Consider the following 25,747-nt stretch of genomic DNA (forward strand, 5'->3'; position numbering starts at 1 on the left):
AAGGTGCCACACATGAGGCTGCTTAACAAATTATGAGCCCATGGTGTTATAGGAAAGATTCTGGCATGGATAAAGCAGTGGCTGATTGGCAGGAGGAAATGAGTGGAAATAAAAGGAGCCTTTTCTGCCTGGCAACCAGTGATTAGTGGTGTTCCACAGGCGTCTGTGTTCAGACTCATCCTTTTTACTTTATATGTCAATGATTTGGATGGCTTTGTTGCAAAGTTTTCATGATATGAAGATAAGTGGAGGGGCAGTTTTGAGAATGTAGAGAAGCTACAGAAGGACTGATGTAGCTTTTAAAGAGTGGAATAGAATGGGTATTAAATGTTTTCAGGATTTGTTTGTTGGAGATTGTCTCTCTTCATTTGAACAACTGTCAGCTAAGTATAGCCTACCCAAAACCCACATTTTTAGGTATTTACAAATTAAAGACTTTTTGTGTTCTCAAGTACATACATTTCCTAAAAGTCCAGATAAGAATTTACTTGATACAATTTTAAATTTGAAACCCTTCCATAATGGATCTATATCTAATATTTATGGTATGTTTTTGGGAATGAGAAATATTCCTTTAGACAAAATTAAAAATCTCTGGGAACAAGATTTACAGATTCCAATTTCTGAGGATACTTGGAATGAAATTTTTAAATTGGTTAATATCTCATCGTTATGTGCCTGTTATTCCCTTCTACAATTTAAAGTGGTTCATAGGGCCCACATGACTAAAGATAAGCTGTCTCGCTTTTATTCTGATATATCTCACAATTGTGATAGATGTAACAATGGAGAAGCTTCACTAATTCATATGTTTTGGACTCGTCCGAATATTGAAAAATATTAGAAAGAAGTATTCCAAACCTTTTTGGTGCTTTTTAAAGTAAATTTTAAATCTAATCCTTTGACTGCCTTATTTAGTATTGTTGGAGGAAATTATATTATTTTGGAGACACATGATTTGCACATTTTGGCTTTTATTTCTCTTATAGCCAGGAGGGCATTGTTGCTCAAGTGGAAGGATGCCACTCCGCCTTATTAGTTACATGATGTTAGGTCTTGCTTAAATTCAGAGAAGAATCTCTATTCAACCTATACAAGATTTTTTAACATTGTGGGAACCTTTTTTGAATTATTTTCAAAATCTTTGATTTTTTCTTAAGCACAGATGTGTTTTACTATATATTAAGGGTTTTTTCCTTTTTTTTAACCAAACAGTTGTTTTTTTCTGGTAGTGGGTTTAGAATTTTTGTATAATTAAATGATCTCTTTTCAATATTATGTTTAAATTTAATTTATATGGATATGGGGTAATAAGACTATATTTGTGATTCCGATATATTGTAATCAATATATATTATATATCCTACTGTACTCTGTATTATTTTATGTAAGAAATCAATAAAAATATTGGAAAACAAAGAGAGGCTACAGAAGGACTTAGACATATTAGAAGAATGAGCAAAGCAGTGGCAGATGGAATACAGTGCTGGGAGATGTATGGTCATGCACTTCGGTAGAAGAAACGAAACGGTTGACTATTTTCTAAATAGAGAGAAAGTACTAAAAACTGAGATTCAAAGGGACTTGGGAGTCCATGTGCAGGATCCCATAAAGGTTCATTTGCAGATGGAGTTGGTGAGGAAGGCAACTGCGAGGTTAGCATTCATTTCAAGAGGACTAGAATATAAATACAAGGATGCAATGCTGTGAATTTATAAAGCGCTGTTGAGGCCTCAATTGGAATATTGTGAGCAGTTTTGGGACCCTTGTCTTAGAAAGGATGTTCTGAAACTGGAGAGGGGTCAAAAGAAGTTCACAAAAATGATTCCAGGATTGAATGGCTTGTCATATGATGAGCGTTTGATGGCTCTGGACTTGTATTCACCAGAAGAATGAGGGGTGACTTCTTCGAAACCTATCAAATGGCGAAAAGCCCTGATGGAGTGGATGTGAAGAGGATGTTTCCTATGGTGGGAAATTCTAAGACCAGCGGGCACAAACTCCGAACAAATGGGTGTCTTTTTAGAATGGAGATGAGGAGAAATTTCTTTAACCAGAGAGTGCTGAATCTGTGGAATTCTTTGCCACAAGCAGCTGTAGAGGCTAAGTCTTTAAGTATACGCAAAGTGGAGGTTGATAGATTAGAACATAGAACACAGATAACCTACAGCACAATACAGGCCCTTCGGCCCACAAAGTGGTGCCGAAAATGTCCCTACCTTAGAAATTACCAGGCTTACCTATAGCTCTCTATTTTACTAAGCTCCATGTACCTATCTAAAGATCTCTTAAAAGATCCTATCGCATCCGCCTCCACCACCATTGCCAGCAGCCCATTCCACGCACTCACCATTCTCTGAGTAAAAAAACTTACCCCTGACATCTCCTCTGTACCTACACCCCAGCACCTTAAACCTGTGTCCTCTTGTGGCAACCTTCTCTTGGGCTGAGAAGTGGCAGATGGAGTTCAACCCGGAGAAACCTCAGGGTTTGAGGGCCGAAGGGCCTGTAATGTGCTGTACTGTTCTATGTTCTATGTTCTATTTCAGCCCTGGGAAAAAGCCTCTGACTATCCACATGATCAATGCCTCTCATTATCTTATACATCTCTATCAGGTCACCTCTCATCCTCTGTCACTCCAAGGAGAAAAGGCCAAGTTCACTCAACCTATTCTGATAAGGCATGCTCCCCAATCCAGGCAACATCCTTGTAAATCTCCTCTGCACCCTTTCTATGGCTTCCACATCCTTCCTGTAGTGAGGCGACCAGAACTGACCACAGTGCTCCAAGTGGGGTCTGACCAGAGTCCTATACAGCTGTAACATTACCTCTCAGTTCCTAAATTCAATTCCATGATTGATGAAGGCCAATGAACCGTACACCTTCTTAACCCCAGAGTCAACCTGCTTTGAGCGTCCTATGGACTCAGACCCCAGGATCCCTCTGATCCTCCACACTGCCAAGAGTCTTACTATTAATACTATATTCTGCCATAATATTTGACCTACTAAAATGAACCACTTCACACATACCTGGGTTGAACTCCATCTGCCACTTCTCAGCCCAGTTTTGCATCTTATCAATGTCCCGCTGTAACCTCTGACAGCCCTCCACACTATCCACAACACCTCCAACCTTTGTATCATCAGCAAACATACTAACCCATCCCTCCACTTTCTCACCCAGGTCATTTATAAAAATCACAAAAAGTAAGGGTCCCCGAACAGATCCCCGAGGCACACCACTGGTGACCGAACTCCAGCACATCCTCTTTCTTATTATCTACATGCTCAAGCTTTTCAGTCTGCTGAAAGTCATCACTACAATCACCAAGATCCTTTTCCATAGTGAATACTGAAGTAAAATATTTATTAAGAACCTCTGCTATTTCCTCCGGTTCCATACACACTTTCCCATTGTCACACTTGATAGGTCCTATTCTTTCACGTCTTTATCCTCTTGCTCTTCACATACTTGTAGAATGCCTTGGGGTTTTCCTTAATCCTGTCCGCCAAGGCCTTCTCATGGCCCCGTTCTGGCTCTCCTAATCTCCTTCTTAAGCTCCTTTCTATTAGCCTTATACTCTTCTCGATCTCTAACATTACCTAGCTCTCTGAACCTTTTGTAAGCTTTTCTTGTCTTCTTGACTAGATTTATTACAGACTTTGTATGCCACAGTTTCTGTACCCTACCATAACTTCCCTGTCTCATTGGAACGTACCCATACAGAACTCCATACAAATATCCCCTGAATATTTGCCACATTTCCTTCATACTTTTTCCTGAGAACAACTTTCTAATTTAAGCCTCCAATTTCCTGCCTGATAGCCTCATAATTCCCCTTACTCCAATTAAACACTTTTCTAACTTGTCTGTTCCTATCTCTGTCCAATGCTATTCCAAAAGAGATAGAATTATGATCACTATCTCAAAAATGCTCTCCCACTGAGAGATCTGACACCTGACCAGGTTCATTTCCCAATACCAAATCAAGTGCAGCCTCTCCTCTTGTAGGTTTATCTACATATATGTCAAGAAACCTTCCTGAACACACCTAACAAACTCCACCCCATTTAAACCCCTTGTTCTAGGTAGATGCCAATCAATATTTAGGAAATTAAAATCTCCCATCATGACAACCCTGTTATTATAACACCTTTCCAGGATCTGTTTCCCTATCTTCTCCTCAATATCCCTGTTACTATTAGGCAGCTTATAAAAAAAACGAGTAAAGTTATTAACCCCTTCCTGTCCCTAACCTCCACCCACAGAGACTTCATAGACAATCCCTCCACGGCGTCCACCTTTTCTGCAGCCGTGACACTATCTCTGATCAACAGTGCCACACCCCCACCTCTTTTGCCTCCCTCCCTGTCCTGTCTGAAACATCTAAAACCCGACACTTGAAGTAACCATTCCTGTCCCTGAGCCATCCAAGTCCCTGTAATGGCCACCACATCATATCTCCAAGTACTGTTCCACGCTCTAAGCTCATCCGCTTTGTTCATAACACTCCTTGCGTTAAAATAGACACATCTCAAACATTCAGACTGAGCATGTTCCTTCTCTATCACCTGCCTGTCCTCCCTCTCGCACTGTCTACAAGCTTTCTCTATTTGTGAGCCAACCGCCTCTTCCCCAGTCTCTTCAGTTCGGTTCCTACCCCACAACAATTCTAATTTAAACTCTCCCCAGTAGCCTTAGCAAACCTCCCTGCCAAGATATTGGTCTCCCCGGGATTCAAGTGCAACCCATCCTTTTTGTACAGGTCACACCTGCCCCAAAAGAGGTCTCAATGATCCAGAAATCTGAATCCCTGCCCCCTGCTCCAATCCCTCAGCCACGCATTTATCCTCCACCTCATCCTATTCCTATTCTCACTGTCACGTGGCACAGGCAGTAATCCAGAGATTACTATCTTTGCGGTCCTGCTTCTTAACTTCCTTCCTAACTCCCTGTAGTCTTTTTACAGGACCTCCTCCCTTTTCCTACCTATGTCATTGGTAGCAATATGTAGCATGACCTCTTGCTGTTCTCCCTCCCACCGCAGGATATCGTGGACGTGATCTGAAACATCCCGGACCCTGGCACCTGGGAGGCAAACTACCATCCGAGTTTCTTTCCTGCATCCACAGAATCGCTTGTCTGACCCCCTAACTAGAGAGTCCACTATCACTACTGCTTTCCTCTTCCCTTCCCGACCCTTCTGAGCCACAGAGCCAGACTCTGTACCAGAGACATGACCTCTGCCGCTTCCCACAGGTAGGCTGTCCCCCAACAGTACTCAAACAGGAGTACTTATGGTCAAACAGGTACAGCCACAGGGTTACTCTCTAGTACCTGACTGTTCCCCTTCCCCCTCCTGACTGTGATCCACCTGTCCGTCTCCGTGGCCCTGGTGTGACCAGCTGCCTATAACTCCTTTCGATCACCTCCTCGCTCTCCCTGACCAGGCGAATGTCATCGAGCTGTATCTCCAGTTCCCTAACTCGGTCCCTCAGGAGCTGCAGCTCAAAACGCATGGTGCAGTATGGCCATCCGGGAGGCTGGGAGACTCCTGGACCCCCCCACATCTGACACCAAGCACAAAAAACTGGCCTCACACACATACTACCTCCTCTCCACAATTAACACAGGTAAACCTACCTCGTCTCGTCCTGTTATTGCCTGAGCCTGTTGAGCCAAATCCCTATCACCCTGCTACCTCTCACTCTGCTGCCGGCTCCAATTCTGCCCGCTGGATACGGTGGTCTTTTAAACCTTTCCGTGCTACTGGCTGACGTCTTGATTGACAAGGGGTACAGCTACTTGATTCTTGTATGGTAAGGGCATGAAGGGCTATTGGACAAAGGCAGGAGATCGGGGCTGAGAGGAAAATTGGAATAGTCATATTGAAATGGTGGAAAAGACTCAATGGGCCAAATGTCCTAATTCTGCTCCTATACATTATGATCTTATGGTACTCTCCACCAAACCAACCCTGACCTCCCCTCCCACCACTATCCCTAAATCCCAAATCTACCCTCACTTCCACAGCCAATCCCCTATTACCCAGATGCATTAAGGCCCATTAGTACTTCTAGCCCACCTTCACAGCAGGGACTGAATCCAGATCTTAGCTGTGTAGACTCAGCATTACAAGATCAAATTATGTCATCAGCTTTGATCAATTTAGTTTGGAAAACACTTGTCTACCAGCATTTGAGTAATCCAATAAATAAATAAATAACAGAATTGCAGATAAGAGGTACAAAGCATTGTCAGGAAAAAAATAGAATTGCACATTCAGCACAAAGTGTTCCTGGGGTATTAATGGCTAGTATTTTCTACTTCTATGCTCCTGGCTTCTCTGCTAATCAAAAAGACGAGGTAAGGAAATAGTCCTGTGGAGATCACAGAAGCAGCTGTCAATGACAAAGTGGCAGAGATGCATGACAATCCAGAAGCAGATAACAGGAGCTGCTTATGGAAAAATGATAAACATAACTGCTGGTACAGAAAGCAGACTTATGTGACTAGATCAAAAATTATTCAGAGAGGAGTCAAGGTCTTCATGAAAAAAATAAGTCACAGCTGATGCAAACTTCCAATTAAAGAGAAACACACAGTTGTTTAAATGTAAAATAAAATGAGATGGAGGAATGTAACATTAAATATTTGAAATATGTATTAACAGTCAACATCAGAATACACTAATCAACAGCAGTAATTTGATTAAATAAATTGACAATACACTTAATTGTACTATATGAAGATCGCGCTTTAAAAAAATATAAAATACTGTGTTTCAGTAATTCATAATCTATCCATCGCTCAATTCTTAATCTTAATGAAAGAAAACTGTATTTGGAAATCAGCCATTCTCAGTATTCTTCATATGTATCTGGAATTATTGCATTTTCAAAGATCATTGCTCAGATTATGCATGACTGGGTAAAATTATGTTATAATTCGACAATGGTTGGATATGGTATTAGAATGGATCCACAACGTGTCAATAAATCCTGTCACCTGAAAGGTGTATGTCGTGTTCATCAACAACATTGTACAAACATGTGCAGCTTCATTTCAAGTAATTACATAGGTTGAAGTTCAGCATTTGCACAGATGCATTTATGATTTTTTCTAATAGCTACATTGTCTCCTGATTTAGATGTGACAGTTACTTGAATCCTGTCCAAGGTTTTAGTGTGATATGAGCATTCTGTCATGTGACAGGCTCTTCAGTGATGCTGTTTTTAATGAAAGGTAACAGTGCAATAGAACTCTCACAAAAATTCCTTCACCTTCCTGCTCTTTGAAAAAAAATCCTGCTGATACAACAATGATTATCAATATGCTGCTGAAGTTTTGTCGGGAGGTAAGCTAATACCCCTAGTATACTTATCTGTACGCGATTTGCCCAGCTGAGCTCTCTGGCCTTCTAAATGTTTTTCGTATGGAGTTTCCCCACGATTACTGAGGGCCTGTGCGACTGAGCTGGGAGAACCACTACAGCGCATCTTCAACATGAGCCTGGAGCAGAGAAGAGTACCCAGACAGTGGAAAACATCCTGTATTGTCCCGGTACCGAAGAAACCACAACCAAAGGAGTTGAATGACTTCAGACCTGTTGCCTTGACGTCGCACATGATGAAGACCATGGAGCGGCTGATAATACAGAATCTGAGGCCACAACCAGGCACGCCCAGGATCCTCTTCAGTTTGCGTATAAGGAGAAGGTGGGAGTGGAGGATGCTATCATGTATTTGCTGCACAAATCACTCTCTCACCTAGATGGGGCCAGTTGTGCTGTGAGGATTACATTCCTTGACTTCTCTAGTGCCTTTAACACCATCCAGCCCAAGATCTTAAGGCACAAACTAACGGAGATGGGAGTAGACTCTCACATGGTGGATTGGATAGTGGACTACTTGACAGATAGACCTCAGTATGTGCGATTGGGAGACTGTAGGTCTGACACGGTGGTCAGCAGCACAGGAGCGCCGCAGGGAACCGTACTCTCTCCGGTCCTGTTCACCCTGTACACAACAGACTTCCAATATAACTCGGAGTCCTGCCATGTGCAGAAGTTCGCTGATGACACGGCCATAGTGGGGTGTATCAGGAATGGACAGGAGGAGGAGTATAGGAAACTGATACAGGACTTTGTGATATGGTGCAACTCAAACTACCTGCGTCTCAATATCACCAAGATCAAGGAGATGGTGGTGGACTTTAGGAGATCTAGGCCTCATATGGAGCCAGTGATCATTAATGGAGAATGTGTGGAGCAGGTTAAGACCTACAAGTATCTGGGAGTACAGTTAGATGAGAAGCTAGACTGGACTGCCAACACAGATGCCTTGTGCAGGAAGGCACAGAGTCGACTGTACTTCCTTAGAAGGTTGGCGTCATTCAATGTCTGTAGTGAGATGCTGAAGATGTTCTATAGGTCAGTTGTGGAGAGCGCCCTCTTCTTTGTGGTGGCGTGTTGGGGAGGAAGCATTAAGAAGAGGGACGCCTCACGTCTTAATAAGCTGGTAAGGAAGGCGGGCTCTGTCGTGGGCAAAGTACTGGAGAGTTTAACATCGGTAGCTGAGCGAAGGGTGCTGAGTAGGCTACGGTCAATTATGGAAAACTCTGAACATCCTCTACATAGCACCATCCAGAGACAGAGAAGCAGTTTCATCGACAGGCTACTATCGATGCAATGCTCCTCTGACAGGATGAAGAGGTCAATACTCCCCAATGCCATTAGGCTTTACAATTCTACCGCCAGGACTTAAGAACTTTTTAAAAGCTATTATTAATGCTGTCTGAGATAGTGATTTAGATGCATATCATTTTTTTTTTTTACTGAGTCAAGTATTGTATGTTATTAGTTTTTGCTACAACAAGTGTATGGGACATTGGAAAAAAAAGTTGAATTTCCCCATGGGGATGAATAAAGTATCTATCTATCTATCTATCTATCTATCTATCTATCTATCTATCTATCTATGTATTCTGCTTCATTCTTGTCTCCTTTTTGGTCTTTAAGGGTTTGCAGTAGAGCTACACCCTCGCAGCTCCCGTGACCTGGGTTCATTTCTGTCCTCCAGTGCTGTCTTTGTGGAACTTGCACAGTCTCCCTGTGACTGTGTGGATTTACCCCCAGTTCTCTGCATTCCTCCCACATTATAAAGACTTGCATGTTGATAGGTCAATCGGCCACTGTAAATTGCCCCTATTGCATAGGTGAGTGGTAGAATTTGTGGGAAGGTGGGAGGGGTAAACTAGGATGAGAGTAAATGTGTGCTTGGTGTTTAAATTCCATGTAACTCTGGTTTCATTTACTTTAATTCCTCCCTTCCTTCTCTCACTCCACTCCCTTCCTCCCTTCCTCTCTCCTTACCTTTCTCCATCTTTCTTTCCCTCCTACCCTCCTTTCCTCTCTCCTTCCCCCCTCTTTCCATCTCCCTCACTTATCCCCTTCCTTTCCTCTCCTCCTTTGTTCCCCTTTGTCCCTCCCTCCTTCTTTCCCTCACTCTTCTCACTCCATCATTCCTTTTCCCCCACCATCTTCCTCTCCCTAATTCCCTCCCCTCTGCCTTCCATCCTTTTCTCCTTTCCTCCCTTCATCCTGCCCCATCCCACCATCTGTCTTTCCTTCCGTTCAGTAATGGACAGCCCTTCCAGGTGAGGTGACACTTCACCTGTGAGTTGGCTGGTGTGGTATACTGTGTCCGGTGCTCCCGGTGTGGTCTTTTATATATTGGTGAGATCCAATGCAGACTGGGAGACCGTTTTGCTGAACACCTACGCTCGGTCCACCAGAGAAAGCAGGATCTCCCAGTGGCCACACATTTTAATTCCATGTCCCACTCCCATTCTGATATGTCTATCCATGGCCTCCTCTATTGTCAAAATGAATCCAAACTCAGGTTGGAGGAACAACACCTTATATACCGGCTGGGTAGCCTCCAACCTGATGGCATGAACATTGACTTCCCTAACTTCCGTTAATGCCCCTCCTCCCATTCTTACCCCATCCCTGACATATTTAGTTGTTTGCCTGTTCTCCATCTCCCTCTGGTGCTCCCCCCCTTTCTTTCTCCTGAGGCCACCTATCCCATGATCCTTTCCCTTCTCCAGCTCTGTATCACTTTCGCCAATCACCTTTCCAGCTCTTAGCTTCATCCCACCCCCTCCGGTCTTCTCCTATCATTTTGCATTTCCCCCTCCCCCACTACTTTCAAATCTCTTACTATCTTTCCTTTCGGTTAGTCCTGACGAAGGGTCTCGGCCCGAAACGTCGACAGCGCTTCTCCCTATAGATACTGCCTGGCCTGCTGTGTTCCACCGGGATTTTGTGTGTGTTGTTGTTTGAATTTCCAGCATCTGCAGATTTCCTCGTGCATACTCACCCCAAGTCATTGATTCCTTTAGTCTTCAAAATTCTGTTGGTTTTCAGTTCCATGCAGAAAGTCTAGAAGTCTAGATATTTATAGATGAACAATTGAAAGCATCATGTCCAGATGCACCACAGGCTGGTATGGCAACTGCTCTGCTCAAGGCCGCAGAAATTGCAGAGTTATTGGCATAGCTCAGTCCATCATGAAAACCAACTCCATTGACACTGGCTACATTTCCTACTGCCTCAGGAACGCAGCCAACATAATTTAAGACCCCTGCCAATGCTTTCATTCTCTCTTCTCCCCACTTCCATTGGCCAGAAAATTTTTAAAAAAGTATGAAAACATGAATGATGAGACTGAAGTGAGTGAAGTGAGTGAGCGAAGAGAGAGTGAGTCTTATAGCCCACTGCAATAAGACTCTCGAATAGATTTTCTGTACAATAAAGATGAGCTCTTGATCTCTCAAGCTACCCAGCTGTGGCCCTTGCACCTTAAGAATCAGGATCAGATTAATTACCACCATCTTATTTGTCATGAAGTTTGTTGTTTTGTGACAGCAGTGCAGTGCAAAAACATTAAACTTACTGTAACCCTCAGGTTCAGCTAGTGGCTTAACCTAGGGGGAGACAGCCCCTGGCCCGGCCAAACTTGAGAAATCTTGTTTGGGTGGATGCTGCGTGATGTGTTCCCCTGTTACAAATGTGTACCCCAAAATAAAGAGTACACAATATGCAATTAAACAATTGAGCTTTATAATTCTTAATTTGACTATATGGTGAATAAAGAAACAAAAAAGGAAAAGGACCCATTCTCATGAAACAGTCTAATGTGCAACGTTGGAGCTCACGGTTCTGTCCATTTGTTCCCCATCGACCTCCTCCGAGCGTCGCCAACCCTCGGACCCTCACTCCAAGTCCACTCTGTCTGGTGGTCTACCAACTCTCTCCATTCACGCCTTCTCTCTTCATCTCTCACCGGCAAAAAGACCACAAATCCCTTCTTTCAGACCCACAAGAAAGAAACAAGATGTCTCTCATTGAATGGCACAAAATCCAAAGCCCCAGCTATCTCTGGTCATAACCAAACATTGCTGCTACAGAGAAACCATTACATTAGCAATGACACATTACAGAGAGGCCATTACATTAGCAGTGAAATCTTACAGTGTTACATTACTACTAATTATACAATAAATAAATAGTACAAAAATGGAATAATGAGGTAGTATGCATAGGTTCATGGACCATTCATAAATCTGATAGGGAGGGGAAGAATCTGTGCCAAAATCATTGAGTGAACGTCTTCAGACTTTTCTACCTCCTCTGTAATGGTACTAATAAGAAGAGGGTATGTCCTGGCTGGTGAGGGTCCTTAGTGATGAATGCTGCCTTTTGTGGAATTCCTCTGGAAGAAATACTTGATGGTGAGAATTGTGCCAGTGATGGAGATGGCTGAGTTTACGGCCTTTTGCAATCCTGTACATTGGAATCTCTAAACCAGACTGTTACGTAACCAGTCAGAATGCTCTCTACTACAAAGCTATACAAATGTTCAAGTTTATGGTGAGATACCAAATCTCCTCTAGCTCTTATTGAAGTAAAGCCATTTGTATGCCTTCTTCACGACTGGGCGCACGGAGGGTAGTGCTTAGCATAATGCTATTACAACTCGGGGGTCGGAGATCAGGGTTCAATTCCAGCATCCTCTGTAATGAGTTTGTACACCCTTCCCGTGAGTGTGAGGGTTTCCTCCAGGTCTTCCGGTTTCCTCCCAGAGTCCAGAGATGTACAGTGTAGCGGGTTAGTTGGTCATTGTAAATTGTCCTGTGGGTAAATAGTTGGGTTGCTGGGCAATGCAGCTTGTTGGACCAGAAGGGCCTGTCCACACTGTATCACTAAACAAAACTAAACAAGTAAAATCAATGAGCTGAGCCCATGTGCTACCTAGATAGTAAAGATGGATAGGAAAACTGTAGGTGGTATGTGCCAATTGGAGGTAAATAGGGATTTGATGAGAAATGTATTTTGGTTGACATATATGAAGTTGACCAAAGGGTCTGTTTGGATGCTGTATAACTTTAAAAATTAAATATTTTTAAGTTAAACTTTACCATCTCTGTAAGTTTTAATTAGTCTTTCATTTGGACATCAAGACAAGTTGAAGCATTCATTTAGCACACCAAAGATATATGTGATCTGATTGTGAGATTTGTAGATTTTTACCAAAAGAAAATCAGTCACATTACTGTTAAACTTTATCAGGGATTTTGGACTATGCTCTGAACTTTGTTGGCAATTTAGGTCATGTGCAGCAAATGCAATCTGACAGCTGAAGGCTCAACTCAGGCTCAATAACTCAGGATTTGATATTGGGAATAGAGCTCAGGATCAGGGAAAACTGAAGTTCAGCTCTGCCAATCATGCCAGTTCACATTTCAAATCCAATGTCTGGATATGATGTTAACATATCTTCTATTCTAACACATCCAAATACCATATGATAGCTCACTTACCAAAACATCCTCTCTAGTTCTCTCAAAGATCTCACTAATATTTCAAGAACACAACATTTATATGGACCTTTTAATATTCAGCAAGGCTCAGTATAGCAAGAAAAAAAAACAATGATAGTGTTTTCAAAGTTCAAAGTAAATTTATTATCAAAATATATATATGTCACCAGTACCAATCCCAAGATCCATTATCTTGTGGGCATAATCAATAAATCTATAGAATAATAACCATAACTGAATCAATGAAAGATTGCCCAACTTTGGCGTTCAGCTAGAGTACAGAAGATATCAAACTCTGCAAGTACAAAAAGAAGAAATAATGATAAACAAATAAGCAATAAATATCAAGAACATGAGGAGAAGAGTCCTTGAATGTGAGGTTGTGGGTACATTTCAATGATGTGGCAAGTGAAGTTGAGTGAAATTATCCCCTATGGTTCAAGAGCGTGATGATTGAGAGAAAGTAGCTTTTCCTGAACCTGGTGGTGTGAGTCCTGAGGCTCCTGTATCTGCTTTTTGATGGCAGCAGTGAGAAGAGAACATGTCCTGGGTGTTTGGGGTCCTTGATAATGGATGTTGCTTTCTTGCAACAGTGTTTCAAGTAGATGTGCTCTGTGGTTGGGAAGGATTTACCTTTGATGCAATAAGTCCAACCCACTATTTTTGGTAGGCTTTTTCATTCAAGAGCATTGGTGTTTACATACTAGGCTGTGATACAGCCAGTCAGTATAGTCTCCACTAAACATGAATAGAAGTTGGTCCAAGTTTTAGATATCATGCTGAAGCTCTACAAACTCCTAAAGAAGTAGAGGAGTTGCATATTTTCTTCATAATTGCACTTATGAGCTTGGCCCAGGACAGGTCCTCTATAATAACACCAAGGAATTTAAAGTTGCTGACCCTCTCCATCTCTTATCATCCAAAGAAGACTGGCTCATGAACTTTTGGTTTTCTTCTCCTGAAGTTAATAATCAGCTCCTTGGTCTTGCTCCTTGATCTCCATCCTATATGCTGATTCATCACCAGTTTTTATTCAGCCTATGACAGTGGTGTTATCAGCAAACCTGAATATGACATTGGAGTTGTGCTTAGCCACACAGTCATAAGTGTGTAGCTAGTAGAGCAGGAGACTAAGCAGTAAGCCTTGTGGTGCCCCCTATGCTGATGGAGATCGTGGAGGAGGGGTTGTTGCCAAGTGAGAGTCTGCAAGTGAGGAAATTAAAGATCCAATTGCACAAGGAGATATTGAGGCCAAGGTCTTCGAGCTTATTGATTAGTTTTGAGAAGATGATGGTATTGAATGTTGAGCTGTAGGCGATAAAGAGCTCCCTGATGTATGTATCGTTGTTGTCCAGATGTTCAGGGGTTGAGTGAAGAGCCAATGAGATGAAATCTGCTGTTATCCTCTTTTCCCAACAGTCCTGATCTTTTCCAGTCCTGATGAAGGGTCTCAGCCCAAAATGTCGACGGTTTACTCTTTTCCATGGATGCTGCCTGACCTGCTGAGTTCCTCCAGTAACTTTATGTGTGTTGCCTTGAAATCTGCTGTGAACCTGGTGCTCCGGTAGGTAAAATGGAGTAGATCTAAGTTGCTTTTCAGGCAGGAGTTGATATTTTTCACCACTAACCTCTCAAAACACTTTATCACTGTGGATGGAAGTGCTACTCTGTGATAGTATTTGACACAGGTCACCACACTCTTCTCGGGCACAGGTATAATTGAAACCTTCAGGTGAGTACCACACACTGCCAAAGTGAGAGGTTAAAGATCTCAGTAAACTCTCCAGTTAGTTGACCAGCTGTTAGTACTTGGCCAGGTACCTTGTCTGGGCTGGATGCTGCTTTTCATGGGTTTACCTTCCCGAAGGCTGTTTGCACGTCAGCTTCAGAGACTGAAATCATAGGATCAATGGGGAATGTCGGAGTTTGTGATAGTTCCTCCATGTTTTGATGGTCAAAGTGAGCATAGAAGGCATTGAGCTCATCCAGAAGTGAACCCCTGCTGTCACCTATGTCACTTGATTTAACTTTATAAGATGTGATAGTATTCAAGCCCAGCCACAACTGTCAAGCATCCTTCACTAATTCAATTTCTTTCCAAAACTGTCACTTTGCCCATGAGGTGGCTTTCTGGAGATTGGATCTGGACCTCTTGTAACTTTCCTGGTCACCAGACTTGAATGCCGTTGATGTGGCTCTCAGCACATTGTGAATTTCATGATTCATCCAGGGCTTCTGACTGGGGAAGATTCTGAATTACTTTGTAGGGACACATTCATCTACAACTGTTTAAATAAAGTCTATTAAACCATGGTGTATTCATTCAGATCCATAAATGAGTCCTTGAACACAGTCCAGTCCACAAACTTGAAGCAATCGCATAGCCTCTCCTCTGCCTCCCATGACCACCTAATCTCTGGAGCTTTGCTCTTCAGCCAAGTGGCGTATGCAAGGAGGAGAAAGACTTCTGTAACAATTTACTTTCATGAAGACAAGTGATGCCGCAGGTGCTGAACATCCAGAGTAACGCACACAAAACACTGGAGGAAATCAGCAGGTCAGGTGGCATGTAAGGAGAGGAATAAAGAGTTGACATTACTGGCTGAGAACTTTCATCAGTACGCAGTATTTTATATAGTTTATATAGTATTTTATACAGCTTTGATTTGGGGCACACCTGTGGATGCAGCCAATGACTCAAAGCTGCAGTCAGGACTAAGATGAATTATTTTGGATTTAAGTTAGTCCCTAAGATTCCTACCTTATTGTTCTTGAGGGCTATGCTAAAAATATGAACAATAAAAGATACTTTGTGTTTCAATTTATCCTTACCATCTTAAAAATCTTCAAAAAATACGGGACATTTTTCTTAATCCGTAATTATGAATATAAAATTCCCAAACAATGATCTTATGCTTCAACTATTTGTTCTATAAAGTTTCATTTGGATTGGGCCAAAAAGAGTTGTAAGACAAAAGTTACACCAATCTGCCGTAATGCCGTTTTAAGATTCAAGATCTTAGGCTGGCATTGGAAATCAGTGCTGAATCTGCAGCAGGATGTGAGCTGTTGAGGGAGTACTGATTCAAAGCCTGTCTCACCACCTCCTTGGGGAAGTGTAGGTTTGTTAATTCATGCTCCATCTGCGTTGAACCCATAGAATTGTTTACAGGGCTTTTCTCAAACGTGAATTAAGGTTTAATTTGTATTGAATGACAATTGTAAATCAGTGTATAAACAAGCAGCAACAGTTTTTTTCTGGAGTTTACCTTTTATAGCTGACTAGAGAATCAGTCACTTTGTTATTAGTATTCAGAGCATTTTTACAGCCCAAAATGCCTAATCTCACAGTATGGTGGCTTTAATTTACAACACATGCTTGATTAGTTAAGTACTTTTATTTTTAAATTGTTTTTTCCCCACATTTGTAGCTTCCTGACATTGATATTTCAAATTGCTTGTTATAAAGAGTAAATGATGAATATATATATTTTTGCACGGTGTACAAATCATCACTATTATTGCTTATGTATTATAGTTAAATTAACAAATTTAATGAATAGCACTAGAAAGTAGTGATTAATAATCCCTGAAATTAGCAACAAATTGCAGCACGAGGTGGAATCTCAACACTGTGATATGCAAACAGAGCTCCTGCAGGAAGGAGCTGCAAAAGGCCCACTCCATCTTCCTGGACAGCCCTCATGCACACAACCTTGCCAAGATGTGTATTGATACATTGTTGCACCAAGCACAGTTGTTCTGATGACAGCAGCTTATCCTATACAAATGGCGGCACGATAGCACTGTGGTTAGCTCAGCGCTTTACAGAACAGGCGGCCCGGGTTCGGTTCCCGTCACTGTCTGTAGGAAGTTAATACATTCTCCCCATGACCACACAGGTTTCCTCCAGATGCTCTGGTTTCCTCCCACAGTCCAAAGACATACCGGTTGGTAGGTTAATTGGTCACTGTAAATTGTCCCGTTAAATCACGGGATAGCTCAAAGGGCTGAAAGGGCCTACTCCGCACTCCATCTCAATAAAGTAAATTAAAAAATGTCCTGCTTATAACTCCATCTCTGTCATAGAGAATGCTATAGCACAGAGACAGGCTATTTGGCCCATCTAATCCATGCTGAGCTATCATCTGCCTACCCCAACTCCCATCTGCGTACCTATTCAAATTGCACTCAAACGTTCAAATCAAACCTGAATCCACCATTTCCACTGGCTGCTCATTCTACACTTTCAACAGCCTCTGAATGAAGAAGTTTCCCCTCATGTTTCCCCTCATGTTCCATTTCAACTTTCATCCTTAACCCACCTCTAGTTCTAGTCTCACCCAACTTCAGTGAAAATAGTCCTCTTATATTTACTCTAAGAACATACCTCATCATTTTGTTACCTCTGTCAAATCGTCCCACATTCTACTGCACTCTAGGGAATAAAGTCCTAACCTACTTAACCTTTCCTGTTAAGTCAGCTCCTCAAGTCCCAGCAATATCCTTGTAAATTTTCTCTGCACTCTTTCAATCCTATTTACATTTTACCTGTAGGTACGTGATCAGAACAGGACATAATACTCTAAATTGGGCCTCACCAATGTCTTACATAACTTCAATATAACCTCCCAACTCCTATACTGTACTCAATACTTTGATTTATAAAGGCCAATGAGCCAAAAGCCTTTTTGACAACCCGATCTACTCTGACACCACTTTCAATGAATCATGAACCTGTACTCTGAGATTTCTCTGTTCTTCCACACTCTTCAGTGCCCTACCACTCACCGTGTAAATCCTATTCTGGTTTGTACGTCTCACATTTGCTTGCATTAAGTTCCATGTGTAATTTCAGCCCATTTTTCCACCTGGTCCAGATCCTGCTGCAAGTTTTAATAGCCTTCCTTGTTGTCTATTATGCCCCTAATTAGCTGTCAACAACAAATTTGCTGATACAGTTTATTACATTATTTTCCAGATTGTTGCTATAGATGCCAAACAGCAATGGACCCAGCACTGATCCCTTTGGCACACCACTAGGCACAAGCCTCCAATCAAGAAGGCAACCATCTACTGTCACTCTCTGTCTTCTCATATGAAGCCAGTATCTAACCCACTGTACTAACCCATATTGAATGGCAAGTGACTGAACCTTCTTGACCAACTTCCAATGCAAACCTTGTCAAGGGCCTTGCTAAAGTCCATACAAACAACGTCCACTGCCTTGTCTTATTGACTTCCCTTGTAACTTCCTTGAAAAACTCTGTATGATTGGTTAGGCACAACTACACACACAAATCAGTCACCATCTATCCAAATACTTATATATGCGGTCTTTTAGAATACTTTCCAATAACTTACCCACTAGTGATGTCAGGCTCACTGGCCTATAATTTCCCAGCTTCTTTTTAGAGCCTTTCTTGAACAACAGAAAAACATTACTATTCTCCCATCGTCTGGCAAATTACCCATTGCTAAGGACATTTTAAATATCTCTGCTAGGCTCCCTGCAATTTCTGCACTAGCCTCCCACAAGGTCCAAGAGAATTCCTTCGTCATCCCTAGGGATTTATCCACCCTAATTTGCCTCAAGACAGCATACATCTCCTCCTCTTTAATCTGTATACAGTCCAAGAACCCACAGCTGCTTTGCCTATCTTCTATAGTCTAGGTGTCCATCTCCTGAGTAAATACAGATGCAAAGAATCCATTTAAGATCTCCTCCATCTCCTTTGGCTCCATGCATGGATGACCCTGTAATCTTCATTATGTCCATTGCAATCAGTTTTCTCTTAACATATCTGTCAACAACACACTATCTGCTCTGACATGCTAGTTCCCACCTCCCTGCAGCTTTAGCTTAAATCCCCTAGGACAGCTCTTCCCCAAGAATATTAGTTCCTCCTCCAGTAAAGTTGCAAACCGTCCCTCCCTGTACAGGTCCCATCTTCCCTGCTGGAAGAGAGCCTAATGATACAAAAATCTGGAGCCCTCCCTCCTACACCATCTCCTGAACCACTTGTTAAACTGTATTTTCTTCCTATTTCTCTTGTATTTGCTTTTTCAAAGAAAGACAACACTTAGAATAAATCCCAACAATATGTAGTCACGAGGCTCCCACCTGTGTCCCGGTTACATTGAAAGAACTGATCTGAACAAGCACTTGAATTACCATGAAGGCTACAGATCAAGTGTTGGTAATTTAGATTAGTGTGGATGTGTGCTTTATGGTTTACATGAACATAGTGGGCTGAAGTGCTTGTTTCTGTGCTGTATGACTCTTTTGAACAATAGAGGAGCATTGTACATTGTTTGATCTTAATCTTATTCCTCCTGCTGTCTGTTAGGCAAGATGATTCAGTTTGTTTCACCTTCTTAAGAATTTATTGATAGTCAACCACCTCCATCACACAAAATGGTCATCAGCAGAACTTCCACAGTTCATTAAGATATCCTTTCAAATGTACTGTACGTTTCTTTTTAATGTTATATTTTAATTCAAAGAAAGGACAAGCAAAAATATAAGAATTGCATCATTATGGAGCTGTTTGATTTTATTTCTAATACTAAAAGCAACTCTGGTCTCACCTTAGCAGGGAAATTCATGTTGGTAGCTGGCGTCGGAATAGCGATTAAGTACCTGTCTGTCTTAATGATGCACCCACTGTCAAACACTGATAACATCGACTCTTTTTTGAAAATTTGAGATGCAGAGCTCAACCACACATACACCAAGACATGGTTTTTCTATAAAATACTTATCAATCAACTCTGCGGCACATATCAGTGCCACAACAAACGGAAGATTGCAGAAATGTTCAGCCTCAAAGCTTGTCCGGCACAATTACTATCAATCAAACAAGAGCGCATGCTGCTTCGAAGAATATATTAAAGAATTCACATTAATCAATCATATGCAGTTCTTATTTTGATGCACATTATGTTTTTTTCCTTCACCTTCGCCTTTTCTGATCATAGAAAATATTAAATTTATATTGCAGCATAAATATTTAAAGCAGGATTAATAACATTGTAAAAGTAATGAACCAGCATTGAAGCCACCAAACACTTAAGTGTTTCTAATGAAAATTATGTTATGTGTAAAGATGTATGGGGTATTGTGTGGAATGAAGCTTTGCTTTCTGTGCTGGTAACAAATGACCTGAGTGAAATGAGTGAACCCCATTAGGCAAATGGCACAATAAATGAGAATGATCATGCTCAGCTGAATCTTGTGCTTCTAAAGTATGTGTCACAGATGATACCTGACACTTTTCAAGTAATATTTCAATAATAGAAATAAAATAATAAAGAAATTAACAAACTGCTGGTTTGCAAATAACAGACTGCTGGCAGCCATTTCACACTATCACAAAACTCATGGCCTAGTCCCTAGATTTCATCTTGAATATGCTGCACTTCACTTGCCATCCAAAATGAATCTTATTTGACAAGAATGCTCCATTTTGCAGCACTATAGTTCTTTGCTTAAGCCATAAGATATTGGAGCAAATATAGGCCATTTGGCCTGTAAAGTCTGTTCACTATTCAATAATGGCTGACTTATTATCCCTCTAAACCCCAATCCCCTGCCTTCTCCCCTTAACATTTGATGCCCTTATTAATTAAGAACCTACCAACCTCCTCTGTAAGTATACCCAATGTGTTGTCCTCCACAGCCATCTGTAGCAATGAATTTCACAAATTCTCCACTCTCTGGTGAAAGAAAATCCTCCATATCTCTTTTCTAACGTGACATCATTCTATTCTGAGGTTGTGCCCTCTGGTCCCAGTTTCCCCCACTAGTTTCCCTCCTCTCCACTCCTCATACACTAACCCTTTCATTCCTAGAATCACTCTTGTGAATCACCTCTGAATTGTCTCCAATGCCAGCATATCCTTTTTTAGATGAAGGGCCAAAAATTTCTCATTATATTCTAAATGCGGTCTGACCAATGCTTTATAAAGCCTTAGCATTACATCTGTATATTCTAGTCCTCTGAAAATCAATGCTAACATTGTACTTGTTTTTCTTACCACTGACACAACCTGCAAGTTAGCCTTTAGGAAATCCTGCATGAGGACTTGCAAGTCCCTTTGTACGACTGATTTCTGAGTCGTCTTCCCATTTAGAAAATAGACCACGCCTTTATTCCTTCTGCCAAAGTGTATGACCATACACTTCCCGACATTATATTCCATCTGCAACTTTTTTGCCCATCCTCCTAATCTGTGCAATCCTTCTATGGACTCCTTGCTTCCTCAACACTACCTGCTCCTCCACCTATCTTCATATCATCTGCAAACTTGGCCACAAAGCCATCCAAATCATTACCGGATATTGTGTACAGAAGTGGTTCCAACACCAACTCATGAGGAAAACCACAAGTAACCAGCATCCAGGTAGAAAAGATTCCCATTATTCCCAAACTATGCCTCCTGCCACAAAAAAAGGATCTATGGATCTATATTCACTCTACAAAAATGGCTAATGCCAAAATATGATATTCAAGTAGATTTATTTCAATTTGTACCTAAAGCTCAAAATAGCATAATTTTTCCAGTCAACAAAACTCTTCATGCACTCTTGATGTTAACTCTTAATGTTTGGCCTAAAGAAATCCTATGGAGGTTAAAACAATATTATATAACTATTGTTACATCTCCAAGCATATTATAAAATACCATGAGTCAAAAATTATCCAACAGCACAGATGACTGATAATGCCAGATTTAACTTGCTGTTACTGGGTTCCATTTATCTTTCACAAATGGGCTGGGTCATTGATTGTATCACAGCCTATTTCCAATCAACTTCCCATTCTCACAGAACCTAACAGCAAGCACAGAGAAACATAACTTCAGGAGTGCTGTGCTTAAAGTCATTTCCAACAAGTGATGATATTTTACGAGGGTTGATTCATAAGTTCATGGCCAGATGAGTTATTAACTTCAAACTTTCTGCATAATCACTCAAAGAGTTGAACTGCATGTGTATGTAACGAGAGCTGTATAACTCATCTCCTTCTGCCTTAGGTCACAAACTTATCAATCACCCATGCTCTGGGCACTTTCTGATCCAAGATCCGAATGCTCCATGACCGCTGGACTAAGTGTGTAAATGTAGGAGGGGACTATGTTGAAAAATAAATGTGCTAAGTTTTCTAAAATTGACTCCTTCTACCTTAGGCCACAAAATTATCAATCACCCCTTGTAATTGTTCTTGAGATTTATTTCAAATCATTTTTAAATACCATCTATGCAAGACGGCAGTCACTATACAAAGTGATTGAACTCATTTGTTATTTGTAACAGAATCAGTTGGCAGTGCTAATTCTCCCTCTAGCCTTGCCCCTTTTCCCGGTTAGTCACTCCTCCTCGTTCTGTCCCTGGTCTGGTTTCCCTACTAGTTCACACTTTGCCCTCCTGTTCTGCAGTTCTTGGGAGTTCGGCATTGTTACGTTCCCAGTAACCGGGTGACTTACCAGCAAAGATGGAGAGGTCTGCTGAAGTCTGATGGTACTATTTTCAAACGTTTTTATTTATAAAGGGGCACAAACGTATGGTTAATACAAAACATTCAGATCATATACATCGTCAAAACTCAATCTAAAGCACAGGTACAGTAATAATCAATCAGAAATAAGCTCTATCGTTGTCTAGGGGAATACTGAGTCCAATGGAATATAAAAGTCACTCATAATCTGCAGGCTTTTCCGTTTGGGAACCGCTGGCATTTCACGTGTTGGAGAGAGAGAGTGGTGAGAAAGAAGGAACACTTGCCTGTCGTCTTTACGAAGAAAATCCCGGTTGTTAGTTAAAACGGTTTTCCTTTGGTTTCAGCCACAGACTCCCGATCCGGAATCTAACGCACATGGCTTCCTTCAAAATGGCTTCCCGCTCCGACGGGAAGCGCTATCGTGTCTTCTTCGTGTGTCTCCTTGGTGCGTCTGAGGCCCCGCCTCGGCAGCCCACCTTTTATCTGGACTGGCAGGGTTGTAGATGTCAATCAGGGTGGGGGTGAGGCAGTCTTTCCCCCATCACCCAGCCCACGTTGCCCTGAGGGTTTGCACGTAGTCCAGTCCCTTATTCCACAAAGGTGTCTCCCAAGACAATGGCTATGTCCATGGCTTTTGTCTGGCGGAGAGGCCAGCCCACATTCCAAACTGTAAGGCTGCTCTCTCTCTCTCGTGATTCTCACAAAGGAGGGGGCTGGGGTCATAACACCTCCCCTCTTAAAAGTTTTTTACCAGTGGTTAAAAACAAGTTGGTACAGGATTTTTGGAATCTAACATACTGCACAAGCTTTTCTCTTCACAGAGTACTACCGTTATATATTCCAGTCAGTATCTAAACAGGTAATAATTACAGTGCCCCTTTCTTTAATATCTTAACATCACGTACCCGTACTAAAGTCTGGTAGCATCAAACTTCAGCTCAATAACCACCTATTTATTTATTTTCTTCAGCAACACAACTAAGGAGGTGTGATCTTAGCTTAGGTGCATCTACAAAAGTTTATACAAATACTAATCGTTTCGGTCGTGTTATTTCACCGGCAGGTCTCCAAACGGGTTGTCTTTATTATTCACAGGCTTTGGCGCAAACCCGTACAACCGGCATTGCTGTTTAAAAATGGCATTTTCTATTAACCATCGCCTCTTTTCCGGGGAGATCCCCCGTGGGGAACTTGAGTAATTTGGCGAGGTACTCTCCCGCCTTTCCTTTCCACGACGGTTATTCTCTTAACTCCGTGTCCCCAACTTAGTCCATCATGGGAATTTCCACCCAATTCTTTAATGCTACACAGGTAGTTAACCCTTTTGTCAAGACCATGCAGGCTGATGTGTTTCAGTTCGAACCTTTTTCTCTGGCCGCATTTAAATTTCGGCTTCCTCACAGCGCTTTCTTGAATAACAATAGCGTGTGAGGCCCCCTTACATTCCAAATCAACCTGTAATCGATGCGCAGGCATCAATCTAGACTTTAACTTTTTTCCATTCGATTTGGGAACTACAGATTTACCGTTCTCCTCCACAACAACAGTTATCTCCCCATTCGTAAACTCCACATTCACTCTGAACACCCCCTTCAGCACAACCATCTGGGAACTCACACTTCCCAAGGTTAACCCCTTTTTCCCCGAACCAAGTCTATCTGATCCAAAAGGACGGCCGTCTCGTCCAGCTGAGTCAAATACCTCAGACTTTTTCTGAGCTCCGTGACTAGGTTCAGGACCACGTGCATCCCCATCTTGGACACACTCAAACGGGGCATTGGCCTCTTCCAGGCTTTCAATACCCGTACCCTTTTCAAATTCTAAATTCCCCTGATCCTCCCAGTTACTCTCTGGGCAACTCACTTCCGGAGTAAACTCAACCTTCTTCAAGGTAATGGCATCCTTTTCATCGAGGACTGCCCTCATTTCATTATCGGGAACACCTTTAGAATGATCCATGTCCAACCCTGGACCTTTTAACAGCTTTATCTGTTTCTCATCTTTATTTCCTACCTCTAGGACCTTTTTCTTCGCTAAGGGCAGTTCTACCTTCTCTCCCTTACCCCCTTTTACGTTACTATTCCTTGTTTTACCACCCTCGAAACCCTCGTGGCACAGGGTCGGTAAAGACGTCTGGGCCAATTTTAAACTGCTCCCGTTCTCAGCTGCCGCTCTCGACAGGCTGCGAGTGTCCGCGCATGCGGGATAGCTCGGGGACTCTATGGGCGGGGCCTCAACTCTCACGGGCTGGGTTGTCAGCTTCACGGCTGCACCCATCTTCCCACCCGCTAGGTCGTTACCCAGAAGGACGTCCACGCCTTCCCCCGGCAATTCCGGCAGGACCCCCAGTTCCACTAGTCCCGACACCAACTCACAATCTAGAAGGACCCTATGCAAAGGCACTACCTCGGTCCAGTTTCCTATGCCTCTCAGGGCTACCTCGCCCGTCGGAGGTCCGAATTGTAATACGTTACGGCTAATTAATGATAGCTCCGCCCCCATGTCTCTCCAAATCCGTATGGGGATTGGCGGGTCCCCCTTCCTCACAGACACGGTTCCGGGTGACAGATAAATCTCCGACCCTGGGACCCTCTTGCCGATTTTCTGATTACCACTGCACACCCGATAGGGATCGCTGCTCTCTCTCTCTCTCTGGCTCCTTTCTCGGAGCAAAGCATTTAGATGCAATATGACCCACCTTTCCTCAATTAAAACAGGTTAAACCAGGAAATCTCCAGGTTTCCTGCCTGTTATCCTCACTTTTTCTGCTAGCTCTCGGCGGAGTTTCTCCATTAGCCGGCGGACTTTCCCTACCATTCCGACGGTCACTCGGGTAACTTTTTGGCGAGGAAAACTTTGTCTTGTGGGTTAGGGCATATTCACCTGCGAACCTAGCAATTTCTGAGATGGACTGATTCGTCCTCTCATTCAAATACATCCGGATCTCTTCCGGAACACAACCTTTAAATTCCTCAATCAAAAATAACTCCCTGATACGCCCATAATTCTCAGCCACCTTTTCCGCGGTGCACCAATGGTCCAAGAGCACACCCATCTCATGGGCTAGCTCGGTATACGTTTGATTCCACCCTTTCCTTAAATTTCGGAACCTTTGTCTATACGCCTCAGGTACTAACTCGTAACCCCGGAGAATGGCCTCCTTTACTTGGTCATAATTCCCTTCCCCTTCCGGGGGCAAAGCTGCATATGCCCGCTGTGCTTTCCCTCGTAACACACTTTGTAACAACGCCACCCACTGCTCTCTGGGCCTCTTCTGATTCACTGCCACCTTTTCAAAAAGCAAGAAATAACTATCAACATCCGTCTCCTTGAACGGGGGGACCAACCTCAA

This window comes from Hemitrygon akajei, chromosome 3, assembly GCF_048418815.1.
Source record: "Hemitrygon akajei chromosome 3, sHemAka1.3, whole genome shotgun sequence".
Lineage (NCBI taxonomy): Eukaryota > Metazoa > Chordata > Chondrichthyes > Myliobatiformes > Dasyatidae > Hemitrygon > Hemitrygon akajei.